The sequence below is a fragment of the Oculina patagonica genome, chromosome 14, assembly GCF_052425735.1.
Source record: "Oculina patagonica isolate OP01 chromosome 14, crgOcupat, whole genome shotgun sequence".
Lineage (NCBI taxonomy): Eukaryota > Metazoa > Cnidaria > Anthozoa > Scleractinia > Oculinidae > Oculina > Oculina patagonica.
In genome coordinates, this window is record NC_135771.1 from 15547854 (window position 1) to 15553821 (window position 5968).

The window sequence follows — 5968 nt, forward strand, 5'->3', positions numbered from 1 at the left end:
AGTTAAAAGTTAAAAGTTGTGATGTATAAGATTATTTGTAGCGCTGCATAGCAATAATGCCTGCATGTAAATCTTTCTAAAGTTTACGGGCCTTCGCCTGCTCCAGTAATGCTGCTACTATTGCAGCTCATTGCTTATTATAAGCGCAAATATAAAACCACTCGTGGCACAATAAAAAATTACAATAAAAACAATAAAAAACGTTAATGAGCTTTCGGCTGTCGCTGTACAGCCTTCGACAGATACAAAATTGAATACAAAATGGATAAAATATATACAAGAAAGGTGAGATAAAAAGAAAATAATGAAAAACCAAAGCAAAGTAAAAATGTGCTAATTAAGAGGCTTATTTTTAAAAAGAATACAATATTGGCTTGGAATGGGCTTTGAATTATTGTCAGCATGCTTAGTAGCCAAGCCTCCAAAGTTTTTCTAATGCGAAAAGAGCCTTTGTCAATGACACCAGAGTTCTCAAAGTCTATGCGAGGTCTATGCAAGTTCGTTAACGTGCATTCTTTAACCATCGTAGTTAATTAGACAACTTGCTTCCAAACCAATGCTGGGTGGTTGAGTTTGGATTAGACGTGCATCGAAATGCATGATTTGTGTACTGATATCGACCAAAATTCTGTTCAGTATTGACAGATCCTTCCCTGCCGTCAAACTCACAACCAATTGATGCACTACCACGGCTGTTGATATGCCACATGCGGTCCACTTTTTGCCATGTACCTGCAGTACAGTCGCGGCACTCAATTCCTCGGATGTTGACCAACTCGTACATGCGGCACTCATCTGTCCACACGCCAAACAGGTCATGCCCTTCCAACTGTGCGCGTGCGTAATCAGTATACACAAGACCATCATCAGGGAAGTTGCACGTGGCTCTTAAATGGGTTGATACGCCAGCAATGGACTGCATCCGGGACAGAGATAATCGATAGATTTTCCAGTTAATAGCTCCGTCATCTTCATTGGCAGGAAAATCGACACCAAACCTCTTTGTATCAAGCAGGTTGACGTTCCCAAGAGAGAAAGACTGAACAAGTGTCCATACAAAATTGACATCAGAATCAAAGTCGCAGTAGACTTGAAAAGGGTTATTTTGATAGTCGTCACGTTGTACATTCTGGATATTTTGGCGCCATTAGTTACCAGGTCCTTGCAGCTTCGAGGGTGCTTTATTTTCTCGCACCCCTGACCAGTGTATTCAGCAGGGCAAGTGCAGTTAAACCTCGCAGTGGTGGGGTCACAAATCTCCCCACAGGTCCCCCCATTAAAACAAGGATCAGGGCGACAGCATCTATTAACGCAGCGATCTTGTCCGTGAACGAAGCTTCTTCCGTGCTATACAATGTAAAAATCAATTAATTGTCATTTTTTTATATCTTGTGCTGTGCTATTCTACTCAATTTATACTATGACACAATGCAAACAATAAATTTTCAATCCCTTAATATTTTTCCACGTAAATTAAAAATGTGTGAACTAGTTCAGTGAGTTGAAATTATTTAGAAAGGCTAAGGAGTTTATTAAAACTAAAAAATATATGCAAAACGCAAATAATTATTGTTAACACCTACATCGCGGTACTAATAATGTGGCTTTTTCTTTAAAATACACACAACATTACAACTTTCTAATCAAACTAAAACCTAAGAATAGTTCATAAGGTTAAAAACACCATAACAAGAAATAACTCAAAACAAAATAGAACGTAGAAGGGATTAATTTTCATGAACTGCGAACTCGTGCAAAACTTTCTATGCAAATTTTGGCTAAATCTTTAAATAAAGCGAAACTCAGAAACATCACTTACACCAACTATGTATTCCCTGACTAAATCATAGTAGCTTGCTCCTGGTCTATATTTAAGTGCTGCTGGTTCCATCTCTTTATTTATGTTGTTGAGTTCGCAGTTGTCCTGATCATTGTTGTGTATGACGTTCATTGATATACAGCGACAATCATCTTTACACAACATGTGGCACTGAGTGGCTCTGTCCACTGTTGCCCTTTTAAACACGTGACCTTCCAGGGCGTGGTCGGAAACAATGTCCTTGTCTATAAAAAATGCAAACTTTTGACAGATTCCATGAGCGTAGAGGAGATGCTGTCCCAACACGAGCCAGGCGAGATTCACCATGGCGTTTTTTGACATCATTTACGCATGGCTTTCTGTAGAAATGGTGAAATAAAAGAGAAATTCAGGTGTTTTAAAAAAGGTACGGGTACGATTACCGTCTCGCTTAGGGATTCAATTTACGGATTTTAGTCTTTCTTAGGGTATAGTACTCTTAGTACAAAAAATGAATCTTACAGATTTTCCAAGTTTCAGTGCTAGGTGGTGAGTCAAGTAAAGGCACTAACGTATATGTATTATGCAACAGATTTTCGTTATCTGTCAGCCGTACATAGCCGATATCCTGCGCTATACGTTGGTTGCCAGGATTCGCTCGAAGACTTGGAAAGCGCTCCGACAGATATTCTATCGGCAAAATGTGTTTCGTTGACAATTTGTTAAATAAAAAAGCAATTATTTTGTTCAATCTGATTGTATCCGACTCGACCTGCGGCCTCATCGGCTAAGTATTAAGAGATATTCCGCGCGATTTCGGAGCATTATTGTTGAATATATACATAGCATGCTAAGATTCGTTGGAAGGTTTGAAAAAGTGCTACACAACTTCAGTTTATCTAGCTTCAAAATGCGTTTCGTTGATTTTATTTTTAATATTAAAAACAATTATCTTGCTAACTCTTGCGGGATATCGTCTGAGTTTGTCTTACTCAGCCTGAGGCCTCGTCGACAAAGGCGATTTTTTGCGCAATTTCGAGACAATTGCTAAAGCTCACAGCATTATTGGGTGTGCGGCCTCATGATCGGCTGCCTGCACTATACCCAATATTGCTGTGAGCCTCAGTAACTATCTATAATAGTTTTTGACCCTCTTAATTCACCACACTGATGTTTTGGTTCACGGCTGCAATCTTTCAAGGGAGGGTCAGTTATTATTCTGATTTCCTACCTGCTTTACGCAAACGTCCTTAATAATGAAATTGGTTGTTTTTGAATTGAAAAATGTTATTAATACCTACTGTTTTGCTACTGAACTTTGTAAAAATTGCCATAGCGACGAATTGCATTGAATTATTTAGTCTTAAATTTTCTTTTCCACGAGGATAAATTCTCGAAGACACAAAGTGGGTGTCATTTTCCGCTTCCTCGTTTTGAGGCGGTCTCTGAAAAGTCGTCCAAAGTGCCCAAGATACACCAAAATTTGCCGAAAACGTCCGAAAAGATGTTCCAAAAGAAAAAAAACGTTTTTGAGTGTAAAGGTATACCGTTTTGTCGCGCTTGAGTGTCATGATGTCTTTAATAGGTGACACAAAAAATTAATCAGCCAAAGCTGTGTTGTTCAAACTGTGATACGCTGTCTATTGGATGAATCACTAATCAGTGTTGACAAAACAAACTACATTTCTATCTTTATTTTTTCGAAGATTTAAGGTGGCTCTAAACCTGCACGTAAGATAATTAAAAAGAAAACGTTGCAAAACTTTGTGTATTAACATGGCTGAAAAATGGAGCTCACAAAATGCTTTCTATTTACGTTGCAAAGCAAACAAATTCCAAAAGATTTTGACCCCATTGCATGCCACGTATTTTATGTAGGTGAATACTCAATGTGATCTATGCTTTTTTATTGATTTACTTTCAAAGCATTCCTTTTTATACTGCATTTTCGTGCTCTTTTGAAAATTCAATCAGATTTACAATCATCTTCGAACCGCTATTTCATTTTAAGCCGTAAAACATTTGTGCTTCGGATTCGTAACCGGCGAGTAAATCCCTCCATAAACTTTAAAATACACTACAAAGCAAAATTTAACCTGCAATAATTAAATAAAGTAAATATACTCTGCTATATACTTACTTTTCATAAATAGTCCCTGCAAGCAAAAGATAATGACAACGAGGACCATGAAAACGGATGTCATGAAGTGAATCAGTGTTGTTCGACTTCGACGCGTACGTTTATGGTAACACTAAAACAGCGTGCAAATTAACTTCCATCAGTCAGTGAAAACATGTCAAATGTATGTTTTTAACCTCATCGTTAGCTATTGAATAGTATGATTTGTTTTGTCGGAAAAATTTAGCGATGAAGTCAATATTGTGAGCTGAATAGTAAACATTCATCCAGCTGCTTTTGCTGTTCGGCTTTGCTTGAGGATAGGGTATAGTTAAAAGGTGTGAGTAAGTATGGTCTACTTAGTAGTGAACGGTTGGGATAAACATTGGCTGAAATGAAAACAGATGAATTAATATCCTTTCTGATTTTCTTCTGTTATAAAAAGGTAAATTTTCTGACAATTTTAATAATTCATTAAAAACAGGGTCGTTCCCCAACTGGCTTCGCAGTCTGAATGGCAGAAAAATCGTACCTTTCTATAAGGAATATCATAACAATTATTTTCTGAACAGATATTATCCCCTATCAGTAACATTATGTAAGGTTTAATGGTTTTTTCTCTCAATTCTCGTAAACTTTGTTTGATACTGGGGGCACAAACCTTAAATGTCCGATCCCCGTATGCTCCCGTTAAAACTTCAACTTTTCCAAATTAATAATAATAATAATAATAATAATAAAGATATTTTAGCAGGGAGCCCACGTCACAAAAAGGTGGTTTTCAGTGGGGCCCTGCATAAAATAAATAACAAATATGATAAAAATGGTTAAAAAGTGAATATTAAAAATAGAAGATGAAAAAGTTAAATTTTAAAAAATGAATATAAGAAATTAAAAAACTTATCAAATACTTCTAATATGTCTTTTAAAAGTTAAAATGTCAAATGCGCTTTTTGCTTTGTCGGGTAAAATGTTCCATTCGTGAGCAGCTTGATTAATGAAACGGTTCTGGCCCCAGGAGCGACATGACTTGGGCCTACAAATGTCATTTCGTCCACGAGTATTATAATTATGAATGTCTTTAACGCTATAAAAATTAAAATCCCAGTCAATCAAGCCATTTAATGCCTTAAAAAACAAAATTAATCTATGAAGTCTTCTTCTTTCCATTAAATTATCCCAGCCAAGCTGTTGGAGCGCCTCGGTAGCAGATGAATGCCTTGGCATATCGAGCACAATTTTTGCAGCTAAATTTTGCAGAACTTGGACTTTCTTCATAAGAGTCAAATTGGCTTTGTCTCCCCATGTGACATCCGCATAGTCTAACAGAGGTATTATAGTTGATTTAACGAAAAGTTCTCTGATATCTCTTGGTAGAGAACACTTAATTCTTCGAAGTAAGCCCAACCTTTGTAATACCTTACTACGGAGGTTTTCTATATGATCTGTCCAAGTCAAGTTCTCGTTGATAATCACACCCAGATACTTAAAAGAATTAACTCGATCCAGCCTTCTGTCATTGATTGACAAGGCCACTTCGCTGAAATAAGTAAGCTTCTTCGGACCACCGATGAGCATAAATTTAGATTTCGAAACATTTAATGTTAGTTTGTGTTCGTGAAGCCACTGTGCTAGTATGACAAGGTCTTCATTTAGCATAGTCTGCAAACTTAAAGCTGATTCTGAAGAGCAGTGAAGGGCCGTATCATCAGCAAATAATGTAACAGTACTGTTTCGAAGGACGGTAGGTAGATCATTGATGTAGATGGTAAACAATAGCGGCCCTAAAATTGACCCTTGAGGAACACCAACAGACACCTTTCTAGTAGAAGACGAGGCCTGACCAATAACTGTTTTCTGACATCGAGAAGAAAGGTAAGAGTCGAACCAGGCCAGATGAGTGCTGGTTACTCCTATGTTCTTGAGCTTTACTAACATAATGCCATGATCAACAGTGTCAAAAGCTTTCTTTAGATCAATAAATACTACGCCATTTACTAATCCATTATCCATGTTCCCTAGTACCTCGTCCGTAAACTGAGTTAGAGCTA

The 5968-nt window shown here is 37.3% G+C and overlaps 1 pseudogene across 1 annotated transcript; it reads right to left on the reverse strand.

Moving 5' to 3' along the window:
- Positions 1 to 19: 19 nt before the first annotated feature.
- Positions 20 to 4045, reverse strand: LOC144638018 (uncharacterized; annotated as a pseudogene). The gene is made up of 3 exons (XR_013567845.1): positions 3939 to 4045; positions 1820 to 2178; positions 20 to 1347 (listed from the first exon to the last, which is right to left on the reverse strand). The product of XR_013567845.1 is annotated as an uncharacterized LOC144638018 (transcript).
- Positions 4046 to 5968: the final 1923 nt, after the last annotated feature.